The following is a 17,065-nucleotide window of genomic DNA, read 5'->3' on the forward strand; positions in this document are numbered from 1 at the left end:
TGCCTTTCTCTCAGCTCCTGCTGGCCGCTGGTGGTCACTGGCATTCCGTGTCTCCTCTGCCCCCCAGCTTCTGCCTCTGTCTTCACGTGGCCCATGTTCCCTGTGCATCCTGGTCCAGATTTCCCTTCCCTAACAAAGATGCCGGTGTCCGGATCAGGCCGCGTCCTAATCCAGCATGACCTCACACACGTGCTGACCCTACTTTCCAATCAGGTCACATTCTGAGGGTCTGAGTGGACAGGAATTTGGGGGGGATACTGCTCCACCCTCTACACATTGTAAAAGGTGCTCTGCTGATGTGATTAAAGATCTTGAAGCAAGGACATTAACCTGCATGACCCCATGATTCCAATGTGATCACAGAGGTCCTTTTAAGAGGGAAGCAGGGGATTCAGAGGTCAGAGAGGAGAAGGTGATGTGGTGACAGGGGCAGAGGTGGGAGTGACATGCACTGCAGGTGGAGGAGGGGCCGCCGGCGCCTCTGGAAGCTGGAGAAAGCCAGGAAGCAGATTGTCCCCTGGAGCCTCCAGAAGAACACAGCCTTGCAGGCACCCTGACTTGAGCTCGGTGAGACCCATTTTGGATTTCTGACCTGCAGGACTTGAGATAGTAAATTTGTGTTGTTTTGAGCCACGAAGGTTGTGGTGACTTGTCACAGCAGCCCTAGGACACTGACACAGACCCATGATGGGCTGCGTCTGTGAAAGGGCCTTGGGTGGCTGCAGAGCTGGGCCAGGGGCCCCTACGCCGCCCCTCAAGCGGAAAACCACCATGAATCAGCAGAGCCCAGAAACTGCTTCCAGGCAGAACACAGAGCCCTGCGGAAGGCTGGGGCAGCCAGCCGGCTCGCAGACCACACAGCGCTCGGCACAGCCCTGAGTCATCTGGCTCCGAGACGCGCCTCCTTACAGCCTCTTTACCAGAAATGCCCTGGATTTGCCCTGATTATTTTCCTAGTGATCGAGTAACACTTTCCAGATGCGAAGCGGACAGTGGCCAGTCTCAGACTTTGCATGGACTGGGAGGTCCATGCAGGCCACTCCGGTGAGCTCTTCAAGTCCTCATGGCCGTCACGGCACCCCAGGGCCCCTGAGCGCCTGCAGCATCCTGGTGGGCAGTAGCTGGCCCGCCACCAGCCAGGGAGCCTGGACACTCCTGCAGAAGCCCTGACCAGGCCGGACTGGCAAGGGGCCGAGGCTGCGGGCAGAGAGCCCAGCGCATCTCGGTGTCTCCCCGAGCGGCCATCCTCCGCGCCTTTCTCACCTCCGTGGGATGGGACAACTACTCAGAGGTGTGTGTTTGTTTTCTGCAAAGGGCGAGTGGGCGGTGCAGGGAGCGGTACTTAACTTGAACTTGACAATAAGCGGTATCCCAGTTTCTTATCTGACCTCATCTCCGTTCATGTGAAAGTCTCCTGGATGTGCCATCCGGAGCCTCTCCCCACGGTGTCTCCCTCAGCTCTCCCCTTCCCAAGATCCCAACGGGGATGGGATGTGGGGTCCTTGAGGTTTGGATGGGGGACGGCCCACCCCTGGCCCTCCAGGTCCGTTTATAAGGCAGGAGGCAAGATGAGGGTCCTGGGGCTGCCAACAAATGACCACAAACTGGGGGTGCTTAAGACAACAGGGGTTTACTCTCTCCCAGTTCTGGAGGACTGAAGTCCAAAGTCAAGGTGTCAGCAGGGCCATGCACTCTCCCAAGGATCTAGGGGGAAATCCCTCCTGCCTTTTCCAGCTGCTGGTGACTCCAGGTGTCCCCTGTGGCCACATCACCCCAACCTCTGCCCCCCATCCACACGTGGCCTTCTCTGCTTCCTATAGCGACACTCCTCACTGCATTTAGGGCCCACCCAGGTGGTCCAGGACCATCTCAGCTTGGGACCTGCTGCGTGCTCACATTTGCACTCCCAGGTGGTCCAGGACCATCTCAGCTTGGGACCTGCTGCGTGCTCACATTTGCACTCCCAGGTGGTCCAGGACCCATCTCAGCTTGGAACCTGCTGCGTGCTCACATTTGCACTCCTCCCAAACACGGTCACATCCACAGATTCTGGGAATTAGCACTTGGATAGATCTTTTCAGTGGCCTTGCTCAACCACGGCAACAAGCGTGGGCTCACCTCTAGCTGGTCTTGACCCTGACCAAGCCACACCAGCAGCTGGGGCTTCCGCCCCTCCCATCCCCTCCCATTGGAGCTGGGCCACAGTGCACGGAGGTCTCCCCGCCACATGACACTATGGGGTGGCTCTCACCACCCCCCATCTCTTGTCATCTCCCCTCTCCCCGGCTGGAACTGGAAGGGAAGGATTTCCCACCTTCTTATGCCGCAAGGATGCTTCTTCCATGAAGCGCTGGATTTTATTTCCTCTCTGGCTGGTGATCAGCTGGTGATCAACAGGTCTGACTCCTGATGCCTAAGTGGGAAGGGAGCTAAAGGGACTTAGGAAACTCTTCTGTCTTTTACCCACTCCAGCTTTCAGGACTCGATAAGGATGTAAAAGCTAACCCCCCCCCCACTCCTTGTCTTGCTGAGCTCCGGCTAAGCTAGCTCAGTCCCCCCCAAGGCAGAAGGAGCCTCAGCTGAGAGGGGAAAGGGTCGTGCACCCGAGACACAAGAGGAAGGCACACCCACGTGTTCTGAAGACCTGACCCCCTCTGCTGATCCCCGTTCTCACCAGCAGGAGGCCTCAGGGGCGGATTTAAATCCACCGTACAAGAGGTCACCTCCGTATACAATAAAGCACACACAGCACCCAGCCCCAGGAGTTCTGACAAACATCTCCATCCGCGAAACGGCAACCACCGCTCTGGATGATTCCACCCCCTCATGGCCCTCCCAGGTCGACCCCTCCCACCTCCCGCCCCCACAGCTCTGCCAGGTCTAGAACGTCAAATAAATGCAATCACACAGCGTGTTAAGAGCTGCTCCTGACCTTTCCCTTCCCCTACAAGAGAGCACATTCAAGCCTCCAGCTCATCAAGCTTGGTCCATGAGGAAAGACTTTAAAATAAATAAAAATTCATTGACTTGTAAGTTGGAAAAAAAAACCCCAAAAACCCAAAACCTATTTCGCTAGGTTGTTGTGAGTTTCGGGCACAATAAGGCGTATGAAGTACCTGACACTTACGTACAAGCTTAGAAACGACAGTCGTTATTACTGTGTCTGCTCTCTGCTTACTTTGCAGCCACAAGTATCATCGGAAGACCCGAGCCCGACTGAGACACTCCAGCGCTTACAGACCCCAGCTGGCTTCATTACTGGCAGCTTTCCGGGCACACCCCCCTCTCCTGCACCCGACCCCTTACCCCGCCCACAGATGCTTACACCCAACTTCTTCCTGCCCTCTGAACCCACGGGGGCCTTTTGTGCCCCTGGGCCTTTGCACGTGCTCCACCCCTTCCCCTTGGGGATGCCATCCCACCTCTTAAGAACCAGCACAAATGCGACCTGCTCTGTGAAGATATGCAGCTGGCGGGCTGCAGCTGCTGTGACACCTCTGTCTTCCTTAGCTTCCTCTTTTTGCATTTATCGTGCAAATTACTTTACCCAGCTGTGTCAGATAAACTGAGTCATCGATCCCATTCTTTACCTTGCTAGACAACTGTTCTACAGTGTTGGGGCTTGCTATGACCTTGTGGTGGGCAGAGAATACTCCTCAACTCTTGACCTTGAATTTGGCTGTGTGACGTGTTTGACCAATGGGCTTCTGCCATGTCTACAAGGAAACCATACCTCCCAGGTGATCCCTGGAGAACTGGGCACGGAACCAAGATGTGTAGAGTAGAACTGGATCCAACCTACAGCTCGGAGGCAATCCCAGCTGAACCTGGCCTCGACCGGGTGACCCCACTGCCCTCCCCCTCAGCTGACCTGGAGCAAGGTAGAGGCACAGAGTTACGGTGCCTCATTACTCAGCATCACTGTATAACAGCTACCTGTCCCCTCACCTCTTTTTATGACAAGCGTGTGTAAGACAGACCATGTTTCACTCCCTCTGCCTCCCCAGCACCAGCACAGGGCTCACAGTTGAAGGGGAAGATGTTTTAGAAGGCCTTGTGAAGTTACCTAGCGCTCACTTTAACCACTGGAAAGGAGAGATAGAACTAGGAGATCTAAGCAAGACGGGCTGTCCCTGGGATAGCTTAGGGGTTAAGACCACAGGTTCTGATCAGTGGACACCCCAAGTTTAAATCCCAGAAGCTTCCTTAAGGGCCTGAGCCTCATAAAGTAGGACTAAAAACAGTGTGAACCCCAGAGTTTTGATGGGAGAAATAGATGAGTTAATGTGGGTAAGGCTCTGGATAGGGCACTTGGCACACTGTCGGCCCCAAAATGCTCCCTAGAATTGCTATGGTAGAGAGACATGCAAGCTCACCTAAGAACCGCACTTAACAGTGGTTAAGGACTGGAAAACTCTGGTTAAGAGAAACATCCTTTGGCCACGGCAGTTTTGGAGCATGGGATCTTAGCTTCCCGCCTTAGCACGAGGGCAGCAAGGAGAACCAGGGAAGGGGAGCAGAGGTGAGAACGTCATTCCAGATGGCTGGGCTTTTGGTTCATTACCGAGTCTCCCCCAAATTTCCAGAACTCTCCACTTTGCTCCTTTGATTATTCCAACCACAGATACCACAACTGTGAACCTAAGGAACAAAATCCTTCTGGTGTTAAGTGTATTCTGTTTCCTAATGGTAACCAGAGGCAAATCCAAATATGCACTGTCACTGTTGACCTCTTCCTTAACCAACTGTCTTGGAATTGGGCGTGTTACTTTAGGGAAAACCTCTACTTTCTATATGTCCCTAATGAACATTCAACTTTTTAAATATCTGCAAGCAAATAATAAAGGTAAATTGGAATCACAGAAGCCATGCAATCAATCTAAAAGAAGACAGGAAGAATGAGGCCAAAGGAAAAGAACACATGAGACAAACTGAAAACAAGGAGCAAGATGGTCGGTTTCACCTCAACTACGCTAACATTTATATTAAACGTAAACGGTCTAAACAATGCAACTGAAATGCAGGGGTTATCAGACTGGATAAACAGGCAGGGCATGACACATGTTGCCTGTAAGAAGCCAACTTTAGATACGAAGCTACGGACAGGTTAAAGCAAAAGGACGGAAAGATGTAAGCCCACTGACATACATTCATCAGGAGAAAGCAGAGTGGTGGTATTAGCATTGAAGCAGACCTCAGAACAAGGAATATTCCCAGGGATGAAAAGGAACTTATTATAATGGTAATAAGGCCAACTCATTAGGAATATATAAAATCCCTATTTTATAATAGAGCCTTAAAATACATACAGAAAAAACGTATAGAACTGAAACGAGAAATAGACAAGTCCAAATCATAGTTAGAACCTGAAATTTCCAAATTACCATTTATTACTATTTATGAAATATGAAATACTTAGGTCTAAATCTCACAAAAGATGATCAAGACCTACATACAAAAAACTGAGCTGAGAGAAATTAATGACCTAAATAAACAGAGGACTACACCGTGTTCACTGACCAGAATTTGAGGAACTCACATTGGTCTATACTGTACGTTCAATGCAATTCCAATCAAAATCCCGGCAAGTTTTTGTGTTTTTTTGGTAGAAATCAATGAGTACATCCCAAAATACATATGGAAATACAATGAACATAAAGTAGTCAAAACAACTTTGAGAAAATCAGCCCAAAGTGAGATTTACACGGCTGCTCAAGACTGTGACTATAGGACAGGAAGCAAGGGTGTGTGGTATTGGCATCAAAAGAGACAAAGAGGTCAGCAGAACAGAACAGAGAGTCTAGAAACAGACCCAGATGTAAATGGTCAAGTTTTTTGCAAAGGTGAAAGACATACATGAGGGGAAAGGAGAGTATTTTCAACAAAAGGTGCTGGAAGAACTGCCATATGCAGAAAATTAACCTTAATCTACGCCTCACCCCATACACAAAAGTTAACTCCATCCAATCTTAGACCTACACGTAAAACTAGAAGAAGAAAACATAGGAGAAAGTCTTTGTGACCGTGTGGTTCGGCAAGGATTTCTTAGATACCATATCAAAAGCACAATCAATAAAAGAATGGACGGATAAACTGAATTGCTAAAAGCAATTTAGCAATTGTAACCCTGCCTTGTGGGGCTTACAGTGTGTGAACTACAAGAGCGCAAAGTCAGGGGAGGGGTAAATGGAAATATACTGTTGCAACGGCCCTGCATTGTCTGGAGTAATTCAGCAGTAAACCTAACTAGGTTGCAGTAAGTTCAAATGCACATTGAGAGCCCTAGAACACCACAAAAAATGATGGCTCTTTCCACGGCCCTGGGGGGAAAGGTACTGAAATACACGAGACAAAAATACAGGACAGCAGCATCATATTAAGGGTATAATCCTAAATATATAAAGAAATCCTAAATACAGGAGTGCCTGGGTGGCTCAGTCGGTTAAGCAGACAACTCTTGATTCTGGCTCAGGTCATGATCTCAGGGGTCCTGGGATTGAGCCCTGCCTTGGGTTCTGCGTTCAACAGGGAGACTGCTTGAGGATTCTCTCTCCCTCTGCCCCTCCCTGCCACTCATGTGCTCTCGCACTCTCTCTCTCTAAAAAACAAGTCTTTAAAAAAAAAAAGTGTACTCCTGTGGGTCATGACATTATGGGGGTAGTTCTTATTTTCTGTTCCATGCCTAACAAAAACGTTTACAGTGAGCATGTATTACTTCAGAGGGCAATGTGCAAAACAGGAAAATGACAGAAAAATGAGTGGGAAGGATGAGGAGAAAAAAAAAAAGGAAGAGAGGAAGGGACAGAGGGAATCTTGCAGGGCAGAGGAGGGAGAGGGTGGCGGGGCACTTGCATCCAAGCCAGGAGCTTCCCCCCACATCCCGCCAGGGCCCTGTTAAATGTCGGACGACGGCTGCCAGGTGACTGGCCAGAACAGGGCATCCCCTGAACTTGGAGCAGAAGGAAACCCACCTGTTCAACAGTCCGCACCCACAGCCGCATGCTCCACGCTCGTTATGAACCGAGGGCAGACGGAAGCACGCGAACTGTGTCTCAGCAGCAACCAGACCGACCCCTTGCAGCTGTGCGATGTGTGAGCGGCAGACCAGGGGCCTCTGGAGCACCCCCACTGCCTTGGGGCGGCCTGGGGCGGCCCCTGTGACCTGGTCCTGAGACTCATCAAAATGACCGAGTCGGGGAAACTCTGGTTCCAACTCCTTAGAATCGGACCTCTCTGAGTCAGCGCTGCTGACCGAGACTGGGACGGGTCAGGGGAAGGGAAGGTTAAAAAGTTCCCATGAGTGACGTGGTCTTGCTCCATCGGTGGGAAGAGCCAACTCTGGTGGGAAATGGCAGCTTTCTACACAGAAAGACGGCCCTGGCTTCCCAGAATTCTTCATCCAAACAGAACGCCATAAACGTACAAACTTTCCAAGGTTAACTGTTCTTTACTCACATTTCCCGCCAATAAATTAAAGTCATCTGAGAGAGCACTGGCTACTTCGCTTCTATCTGAGGTCGCTGTGGAGCGCCGGCTGACACGAGGGCCGAGGTGCCGATGACTGAGTAGGAGAGGGGAGATCGGCCACGGGCTGAAATTCTGGAAGTACGTCAGCGAAAGGTAAGCTAGCCTGCTGCGTTTGCCTGGAAGACTTCGTTATTTTACTTTTTTAATTTATCCTGGCTAAGAGGCACCATAAAAAAAAGGAATGTGTTTGAGTCTCTGCCATAGCACTTCCTTGCTGTGTGCCCCGGGGAAAGTCACTGCCCTTCTCTGGGCCTCCCTCCTCCTGCCTGTAAATGAGCGCAGCAAGCCTGATCCGCCTCATGGGGCTACAGGGCAGATGAATGAGAGAATTATGAAGTGCTTAGTAAGTGGTGAGTGCACAAGGGTCAGGGTGCAAGTACGTGTTTAGTGAGGGATGGTGCTTACTTTTAATATTAAAAATAGAGACTCCCAGCTGTGCATGCTTGACCCAAGTGCATTCGATCCCTGGATGAGTCACGCTCTGTTAGCAAGCAGAAGGAAAGAAATAATAAAGATGAAAGGCAAAAATCAATGACATTGAAAAGAGAAAAATAGAGGAAAGAAATGAAACCAGAAACCAGTACTTCAAAAAGACCAATAACATTTGACAGACCTCTAAAGCATGACTGACCAAAAAAGAGAGAGAGGAGAGAGGGGAAGACACACAAAACCAACATCCAGAATAAAATGGAGCTATCACCAGACCACAGACACTAAAAGGCTAATGAAGTAATAGTTTAAGCCCCTCTGTGCGTATAAACTCAACAACACAGGGGCACCTGGGTGGCTCAGTCGTTAAGCGTCTGCCTTCGGCTCAGGGCGTGATCCTGGCGTTATGGGATCGAGCCCCACATCAGGCTCCTCTGCTATGAGCCTGCTTCTTCCTCTCCCACTCCCCCTGCTTGTGTTCCCTCTCTCGCTGGCTGTCTCTAGCTCTGTCGAATTAATAAATAAAATCTTTAAAAACAAAACTCAACAACACAGATGAATGAGAAAGTTTCCTGATAAGCCACAGATGACCAGAACTCATCCAAGATGAGACAGACCATCCAAGATGCCTACAGTTACTAAAGAAATTGAACGTGTCATTAAAAACCTTCCAGGGGCACCTGGGTGGTTCAGTCGGTTAGGCATCTGACTCTTGATCTCAGCTCTGGTCTTGATCTCAGGGTCGTGAGTTCACGTCCCGTGTTGAAAAATAAAAAATAAAAATAAAAATAAACCCTTCCAAACATGATATCTTCAGGCCCAGATGGTTTTACTGCTGAATTCTAACAAATGTTTAAAGAAGAAACAATACCAATCCTACACAGTATCTTGCAGAAAGTAAAAGAGGAAGGAATCCTTGTAATTCATTTTATGAGACCAGTATTATTCTGTTACCCAAACCATATGAAGACAGCACAAGAAATGTGCACAGACCAGGAACATAGACACCAAAATCATCAACAGATACTAGCAAATTGAATCCAGCAATATATAAAAAATACACAATGACCAAACGGTGTTTACTCCAGGAATGCATGACTGGTGAAATATTTAAAATTTATTTTTAAAAAGTATTTAATCGATCAACATATTCCATCATATTAACAGACTAAAGATGAAAACACATGATCGTATCAAAATTGGTGCAGAAAAACATATGACAAAATTCGACACCCATTCATGATAAAAAGTGCTCAGAAAATTGAGAGAAAAGGGAACTTCTTTAACCTGACAATGGACATCTACAAAAATTCCTTAGCTAGCATTATAATTGATGGGGAAAGATCAAATGACCTCCCTTAAGACTGGAAACAAAGCAAGTACATATGTTCTTAACATACGCCTTTGTACATTTTACTAGAAGGCCTAACCAGTGAGATATTGCAAGAAAAGGAAATCACTAACATAAAGACTAGAAAAGAAACAGAATTATCCCCCTTTGGGGCGCCTGGGTGGCACAGCGGTTAAGCATCTGCCTTCGGCTCAGGGCGTGATACCGGCGTTATGGGATCGAGCCCCACATCGGGCTCCTCTGCTGGGAGCCTGCTTCTTCCTCTCCCACTCCCCCTGCTTGTGTTCCCTCTCTCGCTGGCTGTCTCTATCTCTGTCGAATGAATAAATAAAATCTTTAAAAAAAAAAAAAAAAGAATTATCCCCCTTTGCATACATTATCATCTATGTAGACAATTTTAAGTAATCTATAAAAGAATGATAGAAATAATGACCTCATTAGCAAGGTCACAGGATATAAGGCCAATATACAAACTCAATCATATTTCTATATACTAGCGGTAGACAACACCAGAAATCCTCAAAATCACATCCTTTACAATTGCTCCTCCAGAATGAAATACTTAGGTATAAATCTAACTAAACTTGTACATGACTTGTAAGTTTCATCAAAGCACCAATGAAAGAAATTTAAAAAGACCTAAATAAAGTGACAGAGATATCACGTGTATGGACTGGAGGACTCAATGTAATTGAGTTGCAAATCCTCCCCAAACTGATCTCTAGGTCTTGACGCATTTCCAAAAATTCCAGCACACCTTTTGTAGACAGAGGCAAGCTGAAACGCGTGGACAGCCAAGGACCCGGAAGACAGAAAATAATTTTGAGAAAGAGTAAGACTAAACTCATCCTGCACCGTCGGCCCTTCCTCTGGGCTCTCCCACCCCCAGCTCTTGTCCTGTGACCTGAGCACTCAGGCTGCGTCCCTCTCACTCCCCGGGTCCAGCATCCTCCCACTGACTGTGAACTCATCCAAATGGTCAAAATTCACAGTTGTCCAGGGGCGCCTGGGTGGCACAGCGGTTAAGCGTCTGCCTTCGGCTCAGGGCGTGATCCCGGCGTTATGGGATCGAGCGCCACATCGGGCTCCTCCGCTATGAGCCTGCTTCTCCCTCTCCCACTCCCCCTGCTTGTGTTCCCTCTCTCGCTGGCTGTCTCTATCTCTGTCGAATAAATAAATAAAATCTTAAAAAAAAAATTTCACAGTTGTCCAAATTCTTACCTCCTTTCACTTCTGATCTCCCTGCCACTACAAACCAAACCTGGCACGGAGTTGGTGCTCAATAATGGTTTGAAGAATGAATAAATGCACTTGAAACTGATCCTGGTAACGGCTGATAGTGGACTCGGGGCAAGTATTTCAGGGAGGGGGACCAGGAGGGGGAAGGAGGCTGGTGTGTGATGGTGGAGAGACTGGCCAGGGCAGCACGACCCCCAGACCCCACCTGCACCAGTACAAATCCTCAGTACAGAGTACAGATGTCTCCTTCGCCATTTACAGTACTAAGAATAGACTGGCAAAGCCCCTTTAGACATAGTTATTAAGTATCAATTAGGATTCAGGCTGGAACCATCCAGGGTTTGGAAAATTTTTCAGATTATTTTCCAAGTGTTTGATGAAACCCCAAAGCTATTTTTCCCAGGCATACTTTCCCCAGGAGTTGGAAACCCATAAGTATTTAAAGGAGAATTTAATCCTTGGGTTTAGCCTTTGTTTGTGCTGAGCTCATCCCAACGGAACGGCACACGATACCCAGGAGGCCCGCATGCCCCGTATTTGAAACGTACAATTAGACACTTGCGTTTCAGATGCACACAGTGAATCCCATGGTCCTTCTCAAACCAGTACTTGAATTCCAAGAGGGTGCAGACTTGGCAGGTGTGCTCCCCAATTATTGGAATCAAAATAATCCCCTTGGGTTGCAACAAAATCAAACTGCAGGTCTTGGGGAACCAGGACCCTTGGTCTTCAGGAAATGGAGGACAGGAGGGGCTCCAGCCAGCCTGGGCGGGCAACTCAAGCTCGGAGACACAGAAGGACAAAGTATTTTAAACTCAGAAAGTAAAGGGGCGCCTGGGCGGCTCAGTCGGTGAAGCATCTGCCTTCAGCTCAGGTCAGGATCCCAGGGTCCTGGGATCCAGCCCCTGTATCAGGCTCCCTGCTCAGCGGGGAGTCTGCTTCTCCCTCTCCCTCTGCCTGCCGCTCCCCCTGCTTGTGCTCTCTCTCTTTCTCTCTGTCTGACAAATAAACAAATAAAATCTTTTTTAAAAAGTAAATAAACTTAGAAAGTAAAAAACACCCATTGTAGAAAACTCAGAGTACTCGTACAGATAGATTTTAAAAAGCAACCTCCAAAGACAACCACCGCTGATGCTTTTAGATGAGGGTTATTTGCTTTCAGGGTTTTGCCCTGGGCTTTGGGAACCGGCTCTGAGGCTGGCGAGTGTGTCTCTGAAAGGCGTGGTGCAGCTGCCTGAACACCAGCACCGGCCCCTCCGGGAAACCTGCAGGCACAAGAGACGGGTGGGGCTGCCCTCCTGGCGGGCAGTGGGATGGCGAGGTGGCCAGCCTTGTCACTCACGCAAACTTCACCCACAACAAGTGGACACCACTCTGCCCATCCACAGAAGCTGTGACATCGGGGTGGGAGCAAAGCAGAGGACAGACGAGCCAGGCCACGATGGACCGGATGCGGGGACTCCGCAAGGCAGCACCAGCTAAGCTTCATTTTCCTTGTTCTCAAACGGGACTAACCCTGCCCCACCACCCCTAGGGATGAGGAAGGTTCGCGTGCCCTGCCCCACCACCCCTAGGGATGAGGAAGATTCGCGTGAAGACTCCGTGGTACCTGTTTGGCCTGGTGTCTGATTATGGTAAACGCGCCTTCGATAAACGGTAAATGGGAAGAAAAGGGTTTTCTATTGTTCTGAACTATGAGAGTAGTGGATACAGCATTATTAAAACTGGCACTCCGGATATACTTCTGTGATCTTAAACCCTCCTACTGTGAATTTCAATCCAACATGACTTCGAGCACATCAACAGGGTCGCGTTAACCCCGCAGTGCGTTTAAAATCGTGACCAGAGCCTCATGGCCGGGAGCAGTGGAAAACGGTACAACTATTTTGGAAAACTGTGAGGCGGTGTCCACGAATGCTCAACACAGGCCTACCCCAGGACCCTGCACCTCCCCTCCCGCGTGTGCACCCCAGAGAAACAGGCACACACGTGTACCAAACACAAGCAGGAGACCCTGCAGAGCTTCAGGCAGCCCCTCCGTCAACGACACACGCTCCGATACACCAGGGTCCCGTCACACCACGGACTACTACTACTCAGCTACGAAAAGGGGCAGGCCACTGGAACCAACCACCGTGTGGGTTAATTTTAGAGAAATAACATTAAGTAAAAGAAGACATGAAGAGTGCATACCCTGTGATGGCATTTACAGGAAGTCCCCAACAGTCAAAGTGGCCTCCGGCAGCAGTCCTTGACCGGGGGTGACTTGGGCCGTCTAGGGAGACGCGTGGAGTTGTCACAGCGGGAGGGGGTGGAAGCCGGATGCCGCTCAGCCCCCTACGATGCACGGGACGGCCCAGCCACAGAGAATGACCGGCCCCACGTGCCCAGTGCCAAGCACGAGAGACCCGGGGGCCCTGGGGGCTGGAGAAGCTCCATGCGCTCCCATGGGCATGTGAACAGGCAACAAGCCACCAAGAGGCACGTTTCCAGGCGACGCGCTCTGCTGCGTGTGGGCCCTCCCTCCCTCTCCAGTGCAGCACAGCCTGGCCGTCGCCCCCACTTAAGTAGGACGGGACATTTCAGTCAATGTATCACTTTGACTCGAGTGAAATTAAAGGGCTGGGTTTTCGGGTATTCCAAGGCAAACACGAACCATATGAAAATGCAGACTCACGGTAGCCACTTGGTTCTGTTTCTCAATATTTTCCAAACCACCGCCGTCGCAACAAAGCACAGAAGCGTCTGGCGTTGACGCCCCCCCCCACCCCAAGATTTTATTGCTCTGGGACCATCGCCTGGGAGAGCTCATCGTTTCTGTGAAAGGGGGGCCTGCCCCCCATTCCTGCTCAACCAGCCGCAAACCTGCTCAGGGATGTCCACGCTGGAAGAGGGGGTGGGTGTTGAAAGACCCAGTGTGGGTCATCTGCTCAGTGGGCCAGGAGGTCAGTTCAGAAAAGCCGGCGTGCAGCTCAAGTTCCGACCCATGACTTAATCCCATCCAGTCCGGGCAAGACTGGGCCGGCGATCCGCCTGCCAGACCCTGCAAGGAGGTCCCGCTGGGGGCACCGCTCCAGGAGGAGAGCACTGAGGCTCTGCCAGGAGGAGCCGTCGGCCCCATTGATTCTAATGTTTTTCAGTGAATTTTACTTTCCCTTTGATTCCTATTATATACGGTCACCATTAGGACTGACACCAACATACTGAGAAAGGTTTGGTTGTGGGGGAAAAACACTCAGGACTCTGAGTAAATGTGGGTTCTTCAGGCACTGGGGACATAAACAGCTCAATGCCCCAAGGAGAGAAATCAGGCAAACACTTGCTTATGAACAATGAGCGTGCTTTCCGGTCAAGGAGATGGACACCTCCAAACGTCCAAAATCAATTTCTAAAATGCAAACCATTCTTCAGACACTGAGTCTTTCAGAATTCAAGTGAGCTCTGTTTCCAGGAGAAATCATGATGAGTGAGGCCTTCCCTGCAGAGATCAGGGGGTCAGGGTTCACGACGCTGGCTGCAGCGGCTGGTGGCGACCACCACGGCCCAGTGTGACAACCCGCGGTCATGGTCTGCGCCGTCTCACGAAGGGCCAGGCTGCCCCAAGGCGCCCCTAGGCTCATACCCCTCTCCTCCGCCCTCTCTCCTCCCCCTTCCCACAGCCTCACCCCTTCTGTGCCCTTAATTGGTCCCAAAACAGAATTAAAGCATATTTTAAAGTGCTGAGTTTACAGAATGAAATGCATGCTTTCTTCTTGTTGTAAGCGTGTGTTGAAGATCTTTATTTCAAAACAAATCTTTGGTTGCTCTAAATCTTAGGTTGGACTAGTCTTTGGTTTATTTTTCCTGTGCTCTAGTGATTCTGAGTCGTTGCTGTTGCTGTTAAGTCCCATAAAAGCCATAAAGAAGAGCAGACGTTAAAAAAACACGAGGCGTGTGTGCGGCCAGCCCTTGACTCCGGCAGCGCCAACAGTAAACGTCCTCCGGAGCCATGCAGGCTGACTCCCTGGGCCAGTCCGTGAGGGGGCTGCCCACCACCCACTCACACCGGTTTTTTCAGTGGAAATCTGGGCAGCAGCAAGTGCCACTCCACCCGGGTGGGCCGTGACCAGGCAGGAGACACCGCCCAGGGGTCTGAGTCGAACAGAAGCATCCAGAACGGCCAAGATGGCAGAATTCCAATGAGGGACCAAGGAAGCAGAGTCAAAGCTGGAGGCAGGTCAAAGACGGAAGTTCAAAGGTGAGTCGTGAGCAACGAGGCCCCAGGCACAAGCCCGGCCAGGACACCCTGAGCCCCAGGGCCGTGCTGGGAGAGCTCATCTATTAACCTCCCTAATCCTGTCCCTGATGCCACGTGGCAATGCCACCCTTGGCCATTTCAGACTATGCTGGGTCAGCTCCCCAAGGTCATGTAAGTGGTTAGTGTGGCGGGGAGTTTGGAAAGCAGGCTGTGTGGCCTCAGTACCCTTTTTACCATTGTTACTTTGTTGCTTTTGTTTTAATGCTACAATCGCAGAGAGCTCGTGCACCTGTTCCCTTCCGTTTCGTGGCAATACCCACTGGCCTCTGGCACTCCGGTTTACTCCCGAGGGCTGAGCTCAGTATAAAGCAGGGCAGGCCGCAGGGACGCAGCCGGGAGCACCCGCACGCAGCGGACTCACGATGCAGAAGTATTCAAGGGGGCACCCGAGGGCCACACACCTACAAGGCACTCAGGAGCAGGCCTGGCCCCCAGCAAGTCTGAGCTACCTTGGACATCCTAAAAAGAAATGAAAACAAGCCCTAAGCCAAAGGAGCAGGGCGGGGTGGGGGGAGGCCGGAGATGCTGGAGGTGCTGAGGGGGCGGCAAGCAGGAGCACCCAAGGGGGATCACAGGAGACACTGCGGCGACTTGCTAGTCCCGGGGCACCTAGGGGTCCCCGTCCGCAGCCCAGGTGGCGGCTCCATCTAAGTCCGCGCTTCCCGTACTGGGAGGGGTGACCCGGCTGGCAGGGTGCATTTGAAGCCACAGGAAATGGGACACGGTCCTAGAAAGCACATGTTACTCATTGCCAAGTTAATTTACACCTTTGCAAAACGAGAACACATTTCTATTCACCGCATCCCCCGCTAGGAGGGCTCACATGCCAGCCTCAGATGTGAGGGTGGGTATCTGCTGGGAAGCTGGGGCACCAGCTCATTCTCCGGAGCACACGGAGGACGCACTCTAAGCTGCATGTGGTAAAATAAAGCAGGAAGCACGTCCAGCCCTCCAGGCGTCAGAGGCCACCTGGACAGCTGTCAATCAAGGGCTCCCTGCACAAACGCAGACACGCATCAACAGTGCAGAGGTCCAGCGACTGAGTGAGGACAGAGTCAATGCTCGGATCATCAAGGGAATCCACACCTCACATGAGAGGCTTTCAATCTTTTTTTAAAGCAGAGGAATAATTTTTTCTTAAATCACATAAAGAATCCCAAAATTCTCAGCAAATATGTGAAGAGGTTTGCTTTCTTTGAAGGACAGGGGGGAAACCCAAGGTCAGTTCACCAGACCCAATCCCAGAATCCCTGGGCGATCCCGAACACTGAAAAAAACCACACAGATGGCCAGACAGCAGAGACCAAAACACCTTCCAGGTGCATGAAAATGCTAAAACAAAACAAAACAAACAAAACCCTTGTATTAAAAAAAACAAAAACAAAAAGCACAGTGTTGAGGTTTCTCTGGTTCCCAAACGTGCCGTGAACAACATGTGCATTCCTAAGTCCGTCCGGGAACTCTTCAAGTGCACACCTCTATTTCGTTGGTTTTATACAGAATAAATGAAGCTACCGTACTATTTTACTTGTTAGAAAACAAACAGGAAACTTTTCCAACAAATGATAAATACGACAAAGGGCTAGCACTTAAACGGGAGTCTCGGAGAAGATGGAGTTTATAAACAAATGAGAGTATCCTCAACACTATCCCTCGGCATGGGGTCCTGGAGTCGAAACGCAGCACAAACACGGCAGCTGTCGGGTCGGGGCACGTTTCCTTTCATGCACACACACGGATTTAAAAGCGTGTTTGCCAGTTATTTCCAAGGAAAGATCACTTGACAAAATGCTCTTGGGTTCAGCACATCAGGGCTTAGGAAACGATCCCAAGTATGATCCGCGAACAGCACAAGTCTGCGAAGCAGCATGCGTGTGCAACTCGGGGAGAACCGCACGGAACAAATCCTCTGGAGGAAACCCCCGCTCGCCAGCTACACCGGGGTGCCCCTCCCGTGGTGGCGGGGTGCAGACAAGCACGTGAAGGACTGCGCCAGGGGACTGAGCACTTGTGTGCTGGTTCATTGTTTACTCCTCAAAATTCAGAACAACCCCCCCCACCACAGAGTGAAGCCAGGCTGGGAGGTCAATTTCATTTCTGGAAGGGTTAGTCCAGAAGATGAATACCAACATGTAAAAAGAAAAAAATCCTAGGAAGCAAGAGAAAAGGCTCGCTGAAGGAAAGTCACGTCTGCTTAGCAATGTACTTGACTGGTTTTAAAT

This window comes from Ursus arctos, unplaced genomic scaffold, assembly GCF_023065955.2.
Source record: "Ursus arctos isolate Adak ecotype North America unplaced genomic scaffold, UrsArc2.0 scaffold_19, whole genome shotgun sequence".
Taxonomy (NCBI): Eukaryota; Metazoa; Chordata; class Mammalia; order Carnivora; family Ursidae; genus Ursus; species Ursus arctos.